Source organism: Ursus arctos, unplaced genomic scaffold (assembly GCF_023065955.2).
Source record: "Ursus arctos isolate Adak ecotype North America unplaced genomic scaffold, UrsArc2.0 scaffold_8, whole genome shotgun sequence".
NCBI lineage: Eukaryota > Metazoa > Chordata > Mammalia > Carnivora > Ursidae > Ursus > Ursus arctos.
Genome location: NW_026623100.1, coordinates 7,726,237 through 7,747,933, shown reverse-complemented (window position 1 = coordinate 7,747,933; position 21,697 = coordinate 7,726,237). Strand labels below are relative to the sequence as shown.

Genomic DNA, 21,697 nt, shown 5'->3' with positions numbered 1-21,697 from the left:
CTTTCACGGGCTTAGACAAGCATATAATGACGTACATACATCATTATGGTATCATAGAGCGTTTTACTGCCCTAAATGTCCTCTGTGCTCTATCTGTTCGTTCTCCCCACTCCAGCGGACAAGCCCTGACAACTGCTGGTCTTTTTACTGTCTTCCTCGTTTTGCCTTATCCAGAATGCCATATACTTGGAATCAAGCGGTGTATGGCCTTTTCAGACAGCTTCTTTTATTCAGTAGTATGCATTTAAGTTTCCTCCATGTCTTTTCATGGCTTGATGGTTCATTTCTTTTAAGCGCTAAAGAATATTCCACTGTCTGGATGTGCCCCAGTTATTTATCCGTGCATCCACTTAACAGTATGTTGGCTGCTTCCAAGTTTGGGCAATTGTGAAGAAAGGTCCCATAAATAACGATGTTCGGGTCCTTGTGTGGATGTAAATTTTCAACTCTTTTATGTAAATGCCAAGGGGCACAGTTTCCAGATTGTGTGGTAAGTCTGTTTTTGGTTGTGTAAGAAACTAACTGTCTTCCAAAGTGGCTGTGCCATGTTGCATTCCCGCCAGCGATGAATGAGTTCCTGGTGCTCCACATCCTCGCCAGCATTTGGTGTTGTCGGTGTTCTGGATTTTGGCCATTCTCATAGGTGCGTAGCGGTATGGAGATTGTTTAAAAAACCGCTTGTGATCATAACTTTTGGTTCGCTCAGTAATTGTGTTTTGAGGCCTTGCTGGGGGTCTAGCCATGGGATGCCATAGTGGGTGAGGGTGATCTGGCTGCTGCCTGCAAAGGCCGCACAAAGCAGCTGGGCGGTAGCGTGTATTACATCCATAGCGATTAACACCAGGAGCAAGACAGGCTGGTGCTAAGCTGGTGATGACGAGCGAGATCTGTCTTCGCCTGGTGGCGGGAGTCCTGGTGGAGGAGGAGGGTGGGTTCTGAGGCACACAGGTGGAAGGCGGAGGGAACAGTGGTGCAGAGCCCTGTTGGAGGAGCAGAAGATACGTACAGGGCTGGCCAAGTGTGTGGGAGGGGGGTTGGAGGTGAGCTTGGAGACAGGGCAGGGAGCAGACCACCATGGGCATTTGGAGCCACTGTCAAGACATTGGATTTTATTCTGGATTTCAGGTAGTTAGTCATGGGCTGGAAAGAGGATGTCAGAGTCTTTAAAGTCTTACCCACATAGACGGTAAATGCTCACCTGGATGATGGACGTCATGGGGAGAAGTCATTGTATTTGCCACAAGAGATAGTGACATGGGTGACATCTGGTAGAGGGCTGGCTGGCACCCAGGGTACCTCATTTTCTTGTCCAGCCCTGAATTCTTGTGTGTGTGACAAGTGACAAAAGCTCAGTCTAAACATGGCCATTGAGACATTTCACAAAAAACACATCTTACCTCTCCCAGAGATAAAATTCAGCTTACAAAAGCCTTTCTCGTTTGTTATCTCACACCTTACTAAATTAACTGATCGTTTGGACAAATCGTTATTACGCGTCCAGTTTGGGCTAAGCCCTATGCACGGTGCCCCTGAGAAGAAGAGGAAGAGGAGGTGGGAGAGAAAATAGAAAGATTTAGAAAATGAACAGCAGCTTATGGTTTAGTTTCAAGACCGAAACAAATGTCAACCACCACAAGGAAGGCAGGAAAGAAACAGCAAAAAAGCCCTGCCACTTCTGGGTTCTAGATGAGAACTCTGGCCTTGCAGTGTGGGCCGTTCGCGTGCCCTGAAGGTCTGCTTAGCGCTGGGGAGCCCTCCGGGGACTGGAGCTTCTCCTATATCCTTCCCTGGAGGTACAGGTAGGGTTACTATTCTAACTTTAGAGGTGAAGAATCAAGAGCTTTCCTCAAGACCACTGAGTGGGTAAGGGGCAGAGTGAGATTATCCCCTCAGCATTAATGCCCTGGCTTTCTGTGGGACAGAATAGAGCAAATTCCTAAGTTTTATTCCCTGGGGAAGGCCCTGGGAAGAGGGTTTTTCTCTAGTATGTATCCTCTTTCACTCTGGTCCCTCTGGTTCCATTCGTATGGGGCTGTTTAGCTGATAGGTCTGCAGTACTGGCAGGGCCCTGCAGAAGGGGTGTGGATGGACCACAGCCTCAGGAAAGGCCTGATGGTAAGGCTTGAAGCCAAGAAGTGCTTCCATCTTGTGAAGAAACACAGGGGACCAAGACAGAGATTGATGATTGAATGGGCGTTCAGGTAAATCTCCATGGCACAACTGGTCATTTGTAGCCAGAGCAGAGTGGGGATTAGTGTGTGTGTGTGTGTGTGTGTGTGCGTGTGTGTGTGTGGCATCTGGGATGAAGGCTCCAGGAACAGTTGGCCCTGAAGAGGAGTGAAGTGATGGATGCAGGTTTCTGTTGACATAGGAACATGGAGGCAGGAAGCAGGAAGGCTATGAGGTCAGTTTCTTAACTCAAGCTCAGGAAGCTTCTCCTCCTGGTCCAGAGAAAAGAGGGCAGGGTTTGCTTCTGAGAAGAAGAACTCCTCAGGTGAGTTCTAGGCACTCAACCCAGATAGAATTGTCCAATCGGAGGCAACGTGGGGTAGGGGATTGTTAAGTGAGAACGATGGGTAAGAAAGACAGCAAAAGGAATATTCAGGAAAAAAAAAAGTCAGAAACATATTTGTAAAACTTGAAATGTGTCTGTGCTAATTGTGATTGAAATAAATATTTTAGGATTCCTAGATGTTTAGGCTTTTGGTTTTCTTACATCTATGTTCAGTCAGTCCATCACAATGGCATGGTTGGCTTTAAAGACTAAAATTTCAGAAAGGATTTTAGCAAGTTTGATGTCTGAAGCCGTCAGGCATTCCTGGAATGAATGGATGAACGAACGAATGAGCGAATGAATGAATGAATGACATTGCTCTAGGACTAAGTGATGGCATGTTTGTGTCTTTTGTAGAAGTCCTTCTCTTTTTATAGTTTGAGGGGGATTATTGGACGTGAATGTGCTTATAAATTGTCCCGTCTTGTTTCTAAAGATGCCGAACCTCTTGACAATGGGTCCCTTCTTGGCTGAAGTCAGCAGCGTTGCTTCGGATGACTGTAGCTGCTCAGTCATGCTTGCCAACAGCCTATGCCAACATGGGCCACAAAACCAACACATTCCAAAGCCATGAGTGCACCCCCCAAAACTGATGTGGCTTCCCTAATTCTATTCCCGGAGTTAGTGAGAGGGTAGCACTTGACTGGAAATCCTGGGACAACTTTTCATAGATCTTTTATTATCTGCAACTTCATTTGCCGGCCTCTTGATCTCTTTGCTGTAGGCTGACTAGCAGCCCGTCTGTCCTGGAAGTACCAACAACGTCGCACCCTGCCGCCCCGCCCCGATCCGTCTCCTCCTCATGATTGTTGGGTGCTCTTTAGACGTTAGCTGTGTTCCTTACACAGGTTTGGACCGAGGGAGACAGAGACCCAGACACAGCAAGTGGTTTCTCAAGATGGTAGTGGGTGATTAATGGAATCAGGATATGAACACTTGTCTGTTGGACTCCCAAACTTCTTTGTATTTCATTGTGCTGAACCAATAGGAGAACTTGAAGAAGGGAAACATGAGTTTATGGAATCGTTCTTTTTAGATGTAGTTGAAGTTTAGTCATATTTTTATGAGTATTGACATTTTTCAGAGTTTGTTCACAGGAAGCATGTGATTAAGGCTCCCTCCTTCTACCTCCAATGGGAATTTATCATCCAAACTGGCACATGCTATCTGTAAACTGGTTTTTTAAAAAGGTATTATGTGCTAGGTTTATTTTCTACCTTCTGAAATGATCAGTGGATAATATTTAAACTAAAATCAATACAAATGAAATATATATATAATAGTAAAGTACAAATTAACTTGATAGCTATTTCTCTGGAATGATTCAACAGATGCTGCCCGAAGTAGGTGGGAGAAACCTGGTTTTACAAATAGTATCATCTGTCCATTAAAGAAAAATCTGTATATCAAAAAGGCAACTGATAACAGGTATTGGCAAGATTGTAGAGAAAAGGGAAGCCTTGTGCCCTATTGGAGGGAATGTAAAGTGGTATAGTTACTACTGAAAATAGTACAGAGGTTCCTCAAAAAGATTAAAGGCAGAACTACCAAATGATCCAGCAGTCCCACTTCTGGGTATATATTCAACGGAAAGAGAAACAGGATCTTGAGGAGATATCTTCACTGCCGTGTTTATTGCAGCCTTATTCACAATAGCGAGGGTATGGACGTGACCTAAGTCTCCGTCAACAGGTGAATGGATAAAGAAGATGTGGTATAAATATGCAACGGGATATTATTCAGCCACGAGAAAGAAGGAAATCCTGCCACATACAACAGCACAGATGAAGCTTTAGGGCACGAGGCTAAAGTAAAATAAGCCAGACAGAGAAAGACAAATACTGTATGAGGTCACTTGTACGTGAAGTCTAAAAAAGTTGAACTCAGAGCAACAGAGTAGAGCGGTGTTACCCAGGGCGGAGGGGAAATTCGAGGGAAGTGGAGAGATTTTGATCAAAGGATAACTTCCGGTTATGAGATTGACAATTTTGGGGATCTGAGGTACAGCATGGTGATTATGGCTAATATACTGGATTACATACTTGAAAGTTGTTAGGAGAGTGGATCTTAAATGTTCTCACGGCAAAAAAGAAGTGGTAACTATGTGTTGGGTCGGAGGTGTTAGCTCATGCTACGGGCGGTGATCATTTTGCAGTATATGAATGTATCGCATGAACACCTTGTACACCTTCAACTTACGCAATGTTGTATTGACATACATATTCATTATTCAGTTATATTGATCTACATACACATCTACGTATAATGTAGCTGGGAAGGCAAAGATACATGGGATTTCTTTCCTAGAAGAAAAATACATGATTATAATCAGTGGTGGTAGAACGTGTGCTTGGATTTCGTTGATTTAAAAAAGCTCATGTGAACTTGCCATGATACCTTTTTTGAATACATTTCCCTCAAGGATTAAGCATTTCTCTAGATTAACACCATGGGTTACTGAGCTGACTCACAAGGAGAAAGGGAGATTACAGTTTTGCTATTGTAATAATGTGGGGAATTACACCCAACATCACTCACCATGCTTGAGTATTTATCATTAACCTCAAATTCTGAGATTTATTTAACTGCAAGATCAGAGTTCTAAACTTCTTTTTCCACATTGAAATTGTTAAGAACCTTGGTAAGACAATGTGACGAGTGTACAGAGACTACGTTTACGGGACAGTGAAAAATGCTGGGGGTGGGTGGGTGGTGGAGACAGGTGCTTCCTTAGGTCTGGAACTGATGTCCAAATTATATATTATTGTTTTAGGGAAACCTGTTGTGTGTCCCTGAGGCCGAACTCTCTCTTCTTTGCCTGGCCACAGTCTGCTGGGCCCTGTAGAAAATGGGTTTTGCTGCTGGGGTTGGTCTGGGGATACAAAAAAGTCACCAGGTGGTTATGCCATGCAGCTGGTATAACGTGGGTTGAGAACCACTGACCTGGGAAGTAGACAGCCATAAATTCAGTAAATTACCCGAGTAAACAAGAAGCCGGCTAGAACAAGGCTGTCCAGAGCGATTGCCAAATCTTCCCTGCTGGGGGAATTTAGGTCCATTTTCCAGAAAACCTTGTCCCCAGAAGTTAGCAAAGCCTCTCTCTGTCCCGTCTGTGTGGTTCGAATTTGCTAAGGCATGGTGGGCATTAGTCGTGTAAATGTAGCCACTGACATTTATTTGGCAAAGATGTAAATGTCTACTCGGTTCAAGCTATAATCAGTCAGAGAAAGAACCTACCTTTAAGCATTTGAGTATCGGTAGTGAAGAGCTCATGTAAGACGAAATTGGGGGTTGCCAGTGCCATCAGAGGCAGGGAGGTGAAGCCAAGGGTTTGGGGGGAGTGGGAGAGAGTCCCCCATTTCCCCTGGTCGGAGGGGTGGGGAAACCCTAGAAGGCTCCTTTGGAAGGAGTGCGCAGTATTTGGTGAGGACCTGGAAGGGTGGGGAGGAGCACCTGAGCTGGAGGAGGAAGGGTGACATTCTCCAGGGAGGGAAAGAGGGAGCCCCTGGGGAAGCTGGCAAGGAGGCAAATGTCTGCAAAGAGATAGAGTCAGGGCAGAGCAAGGTGGCTCTAGGACCTGAAACCGAGGGATATGGCTTCATCCCAGGGGCAGTGGGGGACCCAGCACGGCAGGCTTTGACCGCCAATGTTGAAGCAAAGGGCAAGTAGGGGCTTGCCTAGTATTACTTATTCAGCTAACATGGATCGTTCAGAAGAGAAGTGTGTTTTGGTCGTTACAACCATCCGTTTTGATGAGGTGAGAAAGAGCCCATGTAGGTTACACAGGCCGGTTTTGCATTGACAAGTGGGCGTATTGCATTCAGATGGTTCAGACTTTTCTTTTATCTCCTTTTCTCTAACTTCTACGGCTTCCTTTGTTCCTCCCCAGTCCTCCGGAGGAAGAAATTTAAGAACTTCCTCCTTCCCACCCCCCCAGCCCACCCCACCCACACGATCTTGTCTAAAGTAGTAACAGTGAAACTCTGACTATAAAAAGATTAGGTATGTTTCCCTTGAGATTCTTTGGAGTGTATTGCTTCTTGGGAAAAAAAAAAAAGAGAGAGAGAAAGAACAGGGGCATATGACTCGTGAAGGTGACTGGGTAGACGATTTTCTGTGATTCGTCCCAACTTTGAAAGTGTAAACCACAATTTGTAAAGTCATGAACAAGAGTCGTCTCTCTATAAAATTTAATATTAGCATTCCATCCAATTACACCTTGTTCTTGAAGGGATAAACTTTAAGCTCGTTGTCATTTCTGGGAATATGAATCCGAACTTCTACACTAATCAAGAATAATGAATCATGGAATTTTACTTCAAAAACTAGGAATGTACTGTATGGTGACTAACATAATATAATAAAAAATTATTATAAAAAAAGAAATATTTCATTCCTCAGTAGTGAAAAAAAAAAGAAAAGATTAGGTATGGCCATTAAGAAGTTTGATCGTTAGGATGGTATTTACTTAACAAATTGGGGCCACACTGACTGTTAAGTAAATACAGCGACTGCTTTTTTTTCTTCTTTTCAAAATACAAAAATAAAATGTAAAGGTAACCTAGATTTTGGAATAAATGGTCAACACACTTCTGCAAACGATGTTTCTGTATTAATTTTATTGCATCCGAATGCTCTTCAGTGTATTTTGGGAATTTTATTTGTAAGGAAGTCTGTAAGAGCGGCTCGTGACTCAGCCTAAGAGGGGAGTAGACATCACTCTCCCTACAGTTGAGATCACTTTGTCTAAATCTGACTTTAAGGTTTCAAAAAGTATTTACTGAGTGCTTTGCATGGGGTTAGACACATTGGAGGATATAAATAAGTGAGTAAGTAAATAAATAAATAAAATGGTCATTGTCCCGAAACCTCTTGAGTTTGCTTTTTTCTCCCTTTCTCCCATTGGAAGAAAAGGAGGAAATCAGGAAATCATATTAACAGACTTTCTATACTTGATCCTAGTGTGTTTATGACCAGGCTACATTTATTTTGTTTGTTTCAAATTTTTATTTAAATTCTAGTTAGTTAACGTAATGGTGTGATCTTGGTTTCAGGAGCAGTATTGAGTGATTCCTCACTTACCTGTAACACCCAGTGCTCATCTTAACAAGTGCCCTCCTTAATCCCCATCACCCATGTAGCCCACCCCCCCACCTCCCTTCAGCAACCCTCAGTTTGTTCTCTGTAGTTAAGAGTCTCTTATGTTTGCTTCTCTCTCTTTTTTCTTTCCCATATGTTCATCTACTTTGTTTCTTAAATTCCACATATGAGTGAACTCGTACGATATTTGTCTTTTTCTGCGTGACTTATTTTGCTTAGCATAATACTCTCTGGCTCCATCCATGTCGTTGCAAATGGCAAGACTTCATTCTTTTTTACGGCTGAGTAGTATTCCACTACACACACACACACACACACACACACACACACACCCCACATCTTCTTTATCCATTCATCAGTTGATAGACATTTGGGCTTTTTCCATAATTTGGCTATTGTTGATAATGCTGCTATAAACACCAGGGTGCACATGCCTTTATTATCCTTTGGGTAAATACCTAGTAGTGCAATTGCTGGGTCATAGGGTAGCTCTATTTTTAACTTTTTGAGGAACTTCCATACTGTTTTCCAGAGGGGCTGCACCAGTCTGCATTCCCACCAACAGTGTAAGAGGTTCCCCTTTCTCTATATCCTCGCCAACATCTGTTGTTTCCTGTGTTGTTGATTTTAGCCCTTCTGACAGGTGTGAGGTGCTATCTCATTGTGGTTGTGATTTGTATTTCCTGATGATGAGTGAGGGTGAGCATCTTTTCATCTGTTGGCCATCTGTACGTGTTCTTTGGAAAAATGTCTATTCATGTCTTCTGCCCATTTTTAAACTGGATTATTTGGTTTTTGGGTGTTGAGTTTGATAAGTTCTTTATAAGTTTTGGATAGTAGCCCTTTATTAGCTGTGTCATTTGCAAATAACATCGCCCATTCTGTAGGCTGCAAAGGTTTTGTCGACTGTTTCCTTTGCTGTTCAGAAGCTTTATATTTTGATGACGTCCCAATAGTTCATTTTTACTTTTGTTTCCCTTGCCTCCGGAGACATGTCTAGGAAGAAGTTGCTACGGCTGAGGTCAAAGAGGTGGCCGCCTATGTTTTCCTCTAGGATTTTGAAGGTTTCCTCGCTCATATTTAGGTCTTTGCTCCATTTTGAATTTATGTGTATGGTGTAAGAAAGTGGTCCAGTTTCACTCTTCTGCATGTGGCTGTCCAGTTCTCTGAGCACCGTTTGTTGAAGAGACTGTCTTTTTTCCATTGGATATTCTTTCCTTCTTTGCTGAAGATTAGTGGACCTTAGCGTTATGGGTCCATTTCTGGGTTTTCCATTCTGTTCCATTGATCTATGTGTCTATTTTTTATGCCAGTACTATACTGTCTCGATGACTACACAGACTACATTTTTCTAGATAAAATTTGCATATCTCTATTTTCTTATTGTTCTGCTTCTTATTGTTCTCATGTTAATTTGTTATCCCGTTGCAATAAGCGTTTGACCCAGTTTGAAAGAATCTAGTGATAAATAGGGAAGGGGAAAAAAACCACTTTAACAAGATAATGCTTATTTCCACATGAATCTTAGATACATGACACAGTAAATACTGTAAAGTCGTAGTTTTAACATCTTGGTTTTAAATATTGGGCAGTAATGTCCATATCTCATCAAACCGCACATCCAGTTTAGGACGGGGAAGACATCTTGACTCCACACTTGAAATCGTAGCACCATCTCCACTTATCTCTGGGGGACCAAAAATAACGACGCAAAGCACCTACATGTGCCAACCACCACAATAAACACTTTACCTGTGCTTTCACCATCCTGGCAAGGTGACAGAGGGGCACTCGAGCTGCTGTAGCACATCTGGAAAGAGTAGACCTGGCGGCATCTTGGCCTCTCTTATTGGTGGGTTAATGCTGTTTGCGGCATCCCCATGCATGGTCGGTCCTTGCTTGGCTCTCTTGTTGACGTCACAAAATCAAGTGGGTGCATGTATTACTGTGAGTTACCTCTGACCTCCCAGACTATTAAACAGCCACCGACATTTCTCTTCAGTTACTTCTGTACTCAAAAAACTGTCTTTGAGTCTCCATCCTAACTTTCTTCTGGCATGTTCCCCGCTTACTTGTTTATGTAGGTGAGTCTCACCTTGTGACTCAGGCACTTGAGGCAGCTTACTGTGTGTTTAAATGTGTGTCCCAGTCTGTATGGCCTCTCGGGGGTGTGTAACACGGGCTTCTCGGAAATGACCTTTGTGGGTGGGGGACACTGCTGGGCACAAAACATTTACTCTGTTCTGGACACTTGAGTTTCAAGGGTTATCCTCACTTATTAAGACTTTGGAAAAGCGCCAAAGCTGCTACTTCCTGGGAGTTTCCCATCAAATTCAGTCCTCTGGCATAGGAAAGAATGTTTTGCAATGTATCAAGAAAATATATATATACACATTGCTCCAAATAAGAGTACAACTCTGGAAGCAAAGAAGAAATTTGCCAGAAGATAATGGTAAAAACCGTCACGTCGTGCTGAAGTTAGGTTGGACCTTTTTTTCAATAACTCAAGCATACCTAATTACAATATAAGCTCCTTACTGCGTTTCAGAACCATGCCTTTGTCCAAGGAGGGTTTCCCTTTGTACTCTCATGTGAAGTTGGAATATTTATCATGGAAACCACACTGAACTTCCTTTGGTCTACCAAAAATTAGAAAACAAATTGTATGCAGTTAGTAGGTTATTGTTTCAAACATGACTGCATCCCATGAACTTCTAGAACTGAAATCCGGGTGACACAGCTTCACAATGCAATCGTAACATTCGTTTAAGCCCCAGGTGTTGAGGAAGATGTCAGGTACCCCCGGTGTAGATGTCCTTCTCAGTCCGGCAGGGACAGAGTTTGGCGTATTGGTGGGAATGACATAGTAAGTGTTGACCATTCGCTCTTAGCTGTGCAGGTGGATTTTAGTTGGAAATCACTCTCATGGCATAAATCCCTTCACAGTGCTCTGTAATGGCTCCTTTGGCAATTCAGGTGACAAATGGTTTTGTCTGAACGAGCTCAATCGGAGTTTCCCCTGAGGTCTCAAATCCGTCAGTTATCAGCTCAGTATAACCAGCTTTCACATGCTTATTCGACTAGATCGACCTTCCTCTCTATCATGTGGGCCTTCATGTGAAAATACGTCAGCACAGAGACTTTGATGTGTGTGTGATGTGAGCGTGTGAATATTGTGTGTGTTTTATGGGTTTGGGGTGTGTGTTGTATGAATGTGTTTGTGTGTTGTGTGTATATTGTATGTTGTATGGCTGTGTTGTGTGACTATTTTTCATGTGTCATGTGTGTTGGTGAGTGTTGTGTGTGAGTGTATATATTATGTGTGTGTTGTGTTTGTCATGTGTGTGTTGTGAATGTTTTGTGTGTTGTGAAAGTTTCATGTGTTGTGAATGTTTTCTGTGTTGTGCCTGTGTGCGTTGTGGGAGTCCCCAGTGCCTGGCATGTATTTTAGAGGGCCTTGGTAAATATTTGTTCCATGAAGGAAGGACATAATTCCTTCATAATTCCCATGAAGCTCACTGTATAAGCTCACAGTTTGGACTGTCAGTTCTTTGAGGAGAAGGTCTATCTCCTGTTCATTTTTCTGTCCTTCAGTGTTATTCTGAGGGAGGCAATGCTGGTGTAAGATAAGGAAGTGTAGGGGCTCAAGTGGGAAATACATACAGTGTAGCTGGCGACAGTCTTGCTCTCAAGCTCAGTCTTCCTGAGGCAGACACATTTTTCACATTCACTTTCTCATATACTATGTAGTTTCCTTCTTTATTACGTTTACTCTCTATTGTCTGTCTGCAGCCTAGAGAATGTAAGCTCCATGTGGGTAGGGGTTTTGTCTGATTTCCTCCCAGATATATCCCAAGTACCTAGAACACTGCCTGGTGTGTAGCCTGGGCAAAATAACTATTTACTGAATGAATAAATGTAAGAATAGATGAGTTCCAGCACGTTGGGTCCAAGTCAAGGTTTTTAGCCAACACAGGTGCTGTCCCAGTTACAACTTAATTTCAATCTCAGTAAGTCTTGGTAGATGCCTTTGAGGGTTTCTCCCTCTTGCTTTTTTCTGGTCTTCTCCCTAAGGTTGATCTAACACCAATGGCGATTGCTTCCCATGCTGGCATTGTGGAGGGGACCCCAACCCAAGCCGGCCCTGGCGAGATGTCTCATTCTGCTTGGTTGATGGTGGCAGCCCTGTCCTTGGGTCCCTGCTGCATTTTGTCTACCGTGTGTCTGTTGTGGTGTGACAGGTGTCACCTGAGTATGAGCCATCAAGCCACCCAGTGCTGATAACTCTGAGCCTTGCCATTGCTGTAGATGTGAGGCCCCTAGACTCCATCCAGCCTCCTGGCGTCAGGAACGCTCAGTGGCTTGGCTCCACCCACTCTGCTAGTGGCAGCTCGCTCCTTGGCTAGCCGGAAGCCGGGTCTCACTCTGCACCCACCTTCTCTGAGGGAATTGCCATCTATCTAGGCTACCTCAAGGGGAAGAGGCCACCTGCCCTCCGACCATAGGGTTCTGCTCCCCTTCCAGTTGTGACTGTAGGCGCTGAGCTCTTGCTTTCGCCTTTTTCTGTTTCTGTGGGCTCCTCCCAGCAGCTTCATCCCCTGCCCAGCTGTGTGGTAGGAAGTCTCCACCGCCCCAATCTAGCCCTGCTTATTAGTCTTTGGTGTATGGGTCCAGTCCTCCTCCCTGACTTGTAAGATGCGAAGTCCAGTTTGTGGAGTTCCAAATAAATCCCTTTTGTCTCTCAACAAAGCCTGGCACGTTTTTTCATCACATTTTAAGGTGCACCTTGCAATAGATGATAGGTCATAGTTAATTGGCAGCATTTTTTTTTCCCTTTCTATTACACATATTACAATGAATGACATTTTAGCTTAGGCTGTTGCCTGGTCATGGCCTTAGACTCTATTCTGGAGTTCAAAGATGAGCAATACCTTCTTTGTTGTAGCCTCCGTCTTCCTCTTCCCAAGGTAATGGGTGCCTCTTCTTCAGAGGTATGAAGCCACTGGACAAGCAGACGCGAGGAGTGAACCGGAAAGAATATGGGTCGAGAGCTATGAGGATGGCCACTCTACCATCTCCTGTGTTACCCTTGTCAGACCTTTCCCTGGCTCAAGAGTGAGGGTAGCAGCTGAGTGTTCCACTGAGATAAGCTCACTCAAAAACCTTCCATATGGTCAAGAAATATAAATCCCAGTACTTAGGATCACTCTCCGAGTTAATATAAATGGGACTGGAGCAACTTAATGCAATAGATTGACTTCCATGCTATACCCAGGAATGCAGCAAAAGAAAATATGCGTCCATCTCAAAGAAGCCCAGTCTGCCATAGAGCAAAGATATAAGGACTCCCAGACAAATGGGGCAATGCCCACCCAGGCCATGGGCCAGTCACAGCCCCTGAGAGGTCCTGGTGTGGGAGCATGAAGGCCCCCAAAACAGATGCCATTAAATACTAGAATAACCCCCCTGTCTGATTTCTTGATCATTCAGAACACTTCTGATTGTATCTTGGTTTCTCAGTGTGCCCTTCCTGGAAGAAGAGAATGTGTTATCAGTAAACATTGCCTTGTCCCTTTGGCAGTCCTTCTCTCTCTGTCTCTCTGTCGCTCTCTGTCCAGAGTCCCCTCTCAACAGCGAATGAGTGGACACGAAATAGGGAAGAGCTTAATCTTGCAAAAACAACCAAATCTAAGACTCTATAAAAAAAAATCTGGTAAGAATGAGGGCTGCCAGCTAGATGTTGATTACAGGCAATAGGAGTTGGCAACGGCAAGAGCCCTTGGCATGTTTAAATGAGTTAAACTTGCTCAAGCAGAAAGGAAGAAATTTAGTCAACATTCATAAGTGCCTCTGGGAACCCAAGGTCAGGGAAGCCTCCTGGCTCCTAGAAGGGCCGAACCAGCCTGGGGGTGGGGGTTGTCTGTCAGCGTCTGAAGGAGTCCCTTTTCATTTTGTCTCCACTTCTCGCTGGTCTCTTTCTCTGAAAACTGGCTTTCTTTGCTTCTCTGATTCATATGGAGGAAACCGTGGCCACCCTGCATCTCCCAAAGGCGTCAAAAGGAGAATAAAACCTTTGTTTTGACTCCATCCTATGACATTTATAGAAATTAGCGCTGTGTATTTCAGGCTTGATGCAAAATTCTTGGGAGAGAGCGTGTGCGTCTTCCAGCTTTGGGTCTGCTGAATATGCTCGGCCCAGCCATCTGTGGCTAAGAGCATCTCCCGAGGCCCATACCTATGGACTGGCAGCGGGCGTCAGGGAAGTTGGTTTACTTTCCTGAGAAATAGGGGTATGTTATGCACTGAGTAGACACCAACCCAAAGACATCTATATAAGTACAGGAAGACTGAATGCACCCTTGAGTTAAATATGCAAGTACGTTTAGTCTATTTCCTTAAGGTGACATTGCGTCCCACTCTGAGGTGTGGTGATTCAAAGGATGATATGATGTAATGTCAGAATGTCATCAGAGACATTTAACCACGGATATACCAATGCCAGGCTACCCTTGTTACATTTGAAGTTGTGTTTTTTATCTTGTTGGGAAAAGCATTATGAAGCCCCCTTTCAGAAGCAAGCTGAGTTTTCTCGTAAATACATGTAGCTTCTTTAGAATGAAGTATTCCCAGAATTTCATGCTGAAAGCTAATATGAGTACATCAAAAGCATTTACCACAGTTAATGGCAAACAAAAGGGCCAGGGGAGATATCTCACATGTGTGCTTTACATATATGCAACAATAAAATGTTATGGTTGAAAATAATCTGCACTAATACAATTCCAAGAAAATCTAGAAATACGAGTAGACTGTCTTCTGTGGATTGCTCTTGGTTGATGGAGAGCAAGGAAGGGGACTTGGAAGAAACTGTAGTAGGAGAGGAATCAGGGAGAGGATGGAAAGGGGGAGAAGGAGGGGAGAGTGAGGCGAGGTTTTGAGTGAGGTTATCTCAGTGGAGCCCTAGATGCTACCCTCACTACTGAGCCAGGGAAAGGTTTGACGAGGGTAACGCAGGGGATGGCAGAGTGGCCATCCTCATAGCTCTCGAGGCTGATGGCTGGGAGGATCTCCTGGAGGCTCTTTCTCAGCTCCTCCCCAACTATCTAGAACCCGCTGGTCACTTAGCATGTGCTGTGTTCTCCCTGCAGAGCGACGTGGCAGGAAAACCACAACAGAGGATTTACTCTTGCAACTTCATCGTCTCCACGTGCGAGAATAATTCTGAGCTGAGACTTAGTTTGGCACAGACAATGGTTTTTTTCCCCCCTCGGTTGTAAGTCTCAGTAACCTTATTATGGTTACTTGGACTGAGGGCTTCCTGAGAAAGTCAGGGGAAGAGTTTCTGACATGGGTTGAGGGCAGTCACAAAGGTGAGTTCAGAATTAAGTCACATTTAGCAGCCAGAACCCACCTGGGGGCACACAGGTGAGAAACGAGAATAAGGGAGATGTTTAAAAAGGCGAAGCACAAAATGTTAAGAACTTTCAGCCTCCCTGCGGCACTTAGGGCTCCGGAGTGTCAGCCAGCCTGGTTGGGTCAAGCCTTTCTCATGGTTTGGGGTGTAATATTTCAAAGCAGGCTCACAAGGAAAGCTGAGAGGGTCTCTCACGGGTGGGGTGGGGGGCTGCCCGTGAAAAAAAGACCTCTTTTGTGATGCTTTGGATGCTCCAAAACTTGGAATTTGAAATGGTTTTCCTAGAAGACTTGTCATTGAATAGGCCACCAAGTGGGCTGAAGTCAAGGGTGAACAAGTAGACAACAAGGACGAGTCAAAGATAGTAGTGATGTCGTTTCCAACCAGTAGCTTTGTTTCGAGGGATGAATTAGATGGTTTTGATCAGTAGTTCTTAACTTCAATGGACTTAATGCTGTTTTTCTTAAAAAATATTTTATAAATGCCCTCTACTATTCTATAACGACAGATAATATATCCTACCTACATATGATATTAAAAATTTAACTATGGGGCACCTGGGCGCCTCAGTCAGTTAAGTGCCCGACTCTTGATTTTGGCTCAGGTCAAAATCAGGGTTGTGGGATCGAGACCCCCATAAGCCTCCATGCTCAGCATGGAGTTTGTTTGAGATTCTCTCTGCCGCTCTGCCTCGGGCCCTCCCTCCCCCATTCTCTCTCTCTAAAATAAATAAAATCTTAAAAAAAAAATTTAACTGTATTACCCTAACCATGACGTGAAGGAGAAATGAAAGTTATTCCACATTCAGTTCCATATGTGCGGACATGGGTCTGACCGAACCAGAAGACACAAAGTAGCTGTCCGATGCATGCAGGGATGCACAGAGATGTCTGTAATGTGGCAGCTGAGAACACAGATGGAAACAGTCTGTGTCTCCCTGGAGATGCCTTCGATGATGTGATTTTCCCCAGTGATGAACAAATCTTTCTTAAAGTTCCAGAAAAAATAAAGTTCTACTTCCCCTCAATTTTTGTGGTAGCTGCATCTCCAGAAAATTGAGTATATCTTAAAATGGCACAAAAATTACTCACTGCTTCTATGGAAAACAGAGTTAGGCTCCAGGCTCAGGTTTTACCCACATTCTGGTCTGGTGGGATATTTGAAAGTTTTGGAGGATGGAGGACATTTTGTTGTACAGGGCTGTCCTCGGTATTACAGAACCTCTAGTATCCCCCACTTCTGTCCACGAAATGAAGCAGCCGTCCAAAGAGACAACCAAAGTATTTCCACGGCGACTTCAGACTCCCCTAGGGCATGCTCCGCCCCTCCGAGGACCCATTATCTCATAATCACGGGTTGGAAGAGCCCTTGCGGGGATTATTGGCTAACAGGTGTTGATCTGTGGAGCAGTTGGTAGCCCTTTAGTCATACGGATTTCCAGGCACCATCTGTGGTGAGATTTTGCTCAGAAGTAGGGCTCTAGAACATGCATGAGACTCTGGTACACAGCCAGATGTGGGGCCCACTGACTCAGCTGTCTCTCTATCTGATTCATGTGGCCCCTTTCCCATATCTAGGGCCAGTGGCTATCTAGTCTGTGTTTGAAGGAGGAGGGTTTGAACATCAGTTCTCTTTCCAGCCCACTTATTAGTCCAAATGCAAGCCATGAATTGGAACAGTGGTCCAAGTTCCTATGTAAATCCCTTTTCTGGGTCCTTTCTTGTATAGGCAGCCTGGGAGATGGTTGATTGGTGATTCGGACTTCAGCCTTCTCTGCTCTGCTCATTCCCATGTTCAGACCCCCGGACTTCATCAAGGGTGAGAAACACTTTGCTCCGGGTCTCCATATTGTGAAGTTCCATTGGCTGAGTCCACTCCCCACCTCCCTTAGAAGGATCGAGGACAGATAAGTTGTTTTCATGCTAACAACCGGCATATTCATGGCTGGTGCCTGGTGAGACTAAACAAAAATGGTGAGAGAACTAGAACTGGTTGTGGAAGAGTTGGGGCAAAGAAGATAAAACATTGTTAAATGGAAGGGATGAAAAATACCAGAATCAAGCATGCAAGAGCCTTCAATGTGCAGTTAGGTGATTCATTCATTCAGTAAATAATTGAAAATGCACCCACTACATGTCAGGCTTTCTTCTGGACAACGGCAGTACCACAGTGAACAAAACAGACCCAAGCCCTACCCTCATGGTGCTTACATGCTTGGAGGCATAGACAGTTAAGACACAAGGTCGCAAGGTAATAGAGACCGTGAGTGAGATGATTGATATGTGCTCTGAAGCACCAGGAGGGACCTCACATAGGGTACAGGTGTGTGTGCACACTCGTGTGTGCACGTGTACATGGGACATCCGAGGGCTTCAGCTACCTCTTCGGCAATGAGGTGGGGAATTTCTTTGGCAATAGTGATTTGTTGAGTAGTGGAGAAAGAACAGGAAAAAGATATTGCAGTTGTCAAGACAGGAAATGATTCAAGTTTTGGTAGAACTTTTTAACAATGAAAAATGAAGAGAAACAGAGCAACTTTGGCATGGCTCTAATTGAATTTCTGAGTTTACGTAAGGAATGTTGAGAAACTTCTGGTTGCAAACTGACCTTTTGTTTGTTTTAAGTGCTTCATTATCTTTGAGGACTGCTTAGATTTCAGTGCCCGATATCTCCTCACGATATTGACAAAATGCATTGTCCTATCGCCCAGAGACCAAGTTCTTTTACATTTCGCGCTTGGTTACTTGAGGCTTGCGTGTTTGTGCAGAAATATCCGGCTTTTAAAATGTGGTTTTGGTTAGTGTTTTTGGAATGAAGAATTTATCAGCGGTGGTGACAAGTACATATTCTTTCAGCGAGAAATACTGATGTACTCTTTACCAGAAACTCCCTATTCGAAAAAATGACATCACATTAGGAGTTTATGCCAAATAAAGCTTCTGTAATGTTTGCTTGTTTGCATATTATTCAGTTAAAAATCTTGTCAGGTATATTCATTATTTGTGATTTTCTCAATAACTCTCTCGTGTAACTGGGCAGGTATTTAATACCCATTTCACAGGTTCAAAGATCCTGACTAAGTTACCCAAAGTTAACTAATGCATGGCAAATAATGATCATTTCTATTATTGACTATGTATTAGACCATGCGTAAATGCTCTTTACATATTAACTTATTCAGTCCTCACAATAACCCAATAAAGCAGGTCCTATTAATAACATTATTTTACCGTCAAGGAAACAGAGAAGTTTAGTGACTGGCTCAGCACCACACAGCTAGTACATGAGAGAGTTGGGATCCAAGCTACGGCAAGCCAGCTCCATTGTCTACACTTGTAACCACTAGGCTATTCTCCCTCTAGTTGTGGAAAGCAAACTTCCCATATTTTAGGATGTTTTTTTACTTTACAAACAATAACACCACAATAGTGATAAATGGCAGGGCAGTGGAAGTTCGCAGTGTGGATGGCAAAGACCATTAGCTTTGGAGAGTCAGCTGAGTCCACATGGGGTTATTCCACTCCCTGGATTATCTTAGGCAAGTTCCTTAAGCTTTCTGTTTCTGTCTCTAAAGCAAGGGGATAGTGACACTGTTCATAGTGTGGTGAGAAGAAATGTGATGTCCTAGTAAAGCACCTAATTTACTATCAGACACGTAATAGGCACTTGATAGTTAACACATTTCCTTCATCAGTTATTAGGCATGGGTCAGATGAAGAGTGGGACCGTTACGGTGAAGTAGATTGGAAACAGCACTGGCAATTTCACAAACCCTTTGAGAAATTCGGGGTAGGGCTTGTACTGCCTAAAAGAGCATTTCAGACTTCAGTGATGAGTTAAGACCCAGTTCCTTGTGGGTGAAGCTTATAGGGGCTGCTGTTCTGTGAGTTATCATTTCAAAGTCTGGGCAAAAGATGAGGCAGCTGGTGTTGGGGGTGATTCTCCCTTCCGACTTCTTGATCTGCTCTTCGTCCTTGGTCCTGGGAAGATACTTCCATGAAGTACACAGCAGTCTCTGTAAGGCTGCAAAAGCTTTAGGTAGAAGAGAGGTTCTCAGATTTGTAGACTAAGGACCGCTTTATGCTCTGAAAAATAATTGAGAACTTTAAAGAAATTCGTTTATGTGGTAAACTCTATTGATTAGAAATTATTAGAAATTAAAACAAATTAAAAACTAAAATTTTGTTGATCATTTAAAAATAAACATAAATTCATTACCTATTAACACAAATAACATTTCTTTTACAAAAATATACTTTGAAAACAAAAAAAAATGGAAAAGTAGCATTGTTTTACATTGTTCTGGAAATCTCTTGACTATTGGGCTCAACAGAAGACAGATGAATTCTCATATCTGCTTCTGCATTCGATCTTTGAGATATACATCCTGTAGCCTCTGGAAAACCTACTGTGTACTTGAAAAAGAATGTATCTGAAGAAGACACATACCATCTTTGAATCATTATCAAAGTAGTTTCGACCTTAGGGACCTCTAAGAGGATCTCAGAGACCTCCGAGAACCACTAATATAAAATATTTTTTCTTTTTAACAATTTTTTTTGAACACTCATGGAATTTCCATTCAACTTCTCCCTCCTGATACCTGTATTCAACCAATCACAATTGCTAATAATTCTTCCTTTGAAATTCCTGGGTTTGGCAACCCTGGAGATAGATAACTTGGTTCTTTGGACTTTATATGTCTTCCTCCCACCTTCTTTTCTTCCTTCCTCCTTCCCTTTCTCCTCCCTTCACTCTTCTTTCCTTTCCATTCCCTGTGGCACAACCTTGGTCTCTCTGACTCTGGAACCCATCAGTTGCCACACTGTCCTTTACCTGACATCAATCACAATTTACTTCCTTCCTCAAAAGTCTTGGTCTTGGCTAACATTTATTAATTCTGGGTTATGTTTTATAAGTATTTCAAAAACGTTTCCAAACAACATTGAAAGGAAAAATTTTTCGAGATGTGTAAAGAATTTTAGACATGTTCGTGGCCAGCTGTCATGGAAACTCTGGAAACTGTGTAGCCAGGTTCTACTGCCAGCAAGATTGACTAATAGGGTCTGGATTTACTTCTCACCATAGACAACAAAAAAACTGTATAAAATACATGAAACCAGGGTTTTTAAGACTCTGGACCTCAGCCATTTGAAGGCCAGGAATCCCTGAGAGATAGGGGGAAAAAAATGAGATGAGCCCTACGATCGCTCCTGCTTAGAGATTGAGAGAGCTTCCAGGCTATGGAAGAGTGTCCAGCCACTTCCATAGGGAAGGGAGACCCAGGAAGAACTCAGCAAACTTCCCAGCAAACTGAATTGAGACAGAGCTAAGGGCCAAGGGAGCCCAAGGTGGCTATAGTTCACAGGACGGACACCAGAGAGGGGAGAGCTGCAACGAGGAAGAACTTCAAGTCTGCAAGGCGTTCCCCTTAAGAGCGTAGCAGAATACAGATGAGCGTATGTGTGAGGGAACTGAGGCCAGAAAATGAACCTCCTACTACTACGGGAGTAGATGAAACAGCAGACAGCACACAAGGCCAAGAATGATTTCCGTTCCCACCAGCCAGACTGGAGAACCTCATAACCTGAAGGCATTTCGCAGAGGACGAGGATCAAGTGCTTCAGCAGTGGGGCAAGATGAGCCCCACACTGGATGCTGCCCCGGCCCTGCCTAACGAGTTGTAAAGGCAAGACCCAAAATAATTGAAGCACTTCCGAAGACTAAAATGCATCCTCCAAAATACCTGGCATCCAACATGTTAAAGTTCACGATGTTTGGCATCTAAAAAGAAATTACTGCAATTGCAAAGAAGTAGAAAAATAAAAGGAGGAGAACAATCAGTCAATCAAAACGAACTGAAAACCAATACAGATGTTAGAATTAGAGACCAAGACATTTGAACAGTTATTATAACTGTATTCCATATGTTTGAAGCGGTAAGTAGAGAATTGGAAGATGTTAAAAAAAAAAAAAAAGACCCATCTCTAACTTCTAGAGATGAAGACTGCAGTGTCTGAGATCAAAATATACTGGATGAGATTAACATCAGATTGGATGTTGTGGAAGAATAGAGTAATGAATTTTAATACACAGCAATAGAAACTATCAAAATGAAACAGGAGATAAACAAATGAACAAACAAAAAAACAGACGTGTCAGTGAACTGTAGGACAATTTCAAGCATCCAATTACACACATAATTGAAGTTCCCCAAATGAAGGAGGGGTGACGGAAGAAATATTTCAAACAATGGCCAGAACGTTTCCAGATTGGGTGGAAATTACAGACCCATTGATCCAAGAAGTGCAATGAACCCTGAGAAACACAGAGAAAAATATATTGCATTCTGTGATAATCAAACTGCTTAAAACTGGTGGTAAAGAATAAATCTTAAAAGCAGTCAGTGAAAGAACACACAGAAGAACAAGGATGATCAGATGGCAGATTTCTCACAGAAACAATGTAAGCTAGAAGACTTTTTGAAGCATTGTCTCTAAAGCACTAAAAAAAAAAAAATACTGTCAACCTAGAACTCTATACACCATGAAAGTATCCAAACACAAAGGCAAAATTAAACTGCTTCAAATGTACAAAACCTGAATTCATCACTGGCAGACCTACACTAC

General features: G+C 43.2%; 1 protein-coding gene across 11 annotated transcripts in view; it reads left to right on the top strand.

Moving 5' to 3' along the window:
- IL1R1 (interleukin 1 receptor type 1) overlaps window positions 1-21,697 on the top strand; it is a 71,541-nt gene that overhangs the window by 5,938 nt on the left and 43,906 nt on the right. For 2 of the 11 annotated variants that reach the window (XM_026488343.4, XM_057308977.1), the window contains exon 3: window positions 16,797-16,886. The exons of the other annotated variants lie outside the window; for them this stretch is intronic. The gene's annotated coding sequence lies outside the window, so the exon portion shown is untranslated. The remainder of the gene's footprint in view (window positions 1-16,796; window positions 16,887-21,697) is intronic. 11 annotated transcript variants of the gene reach the window in all.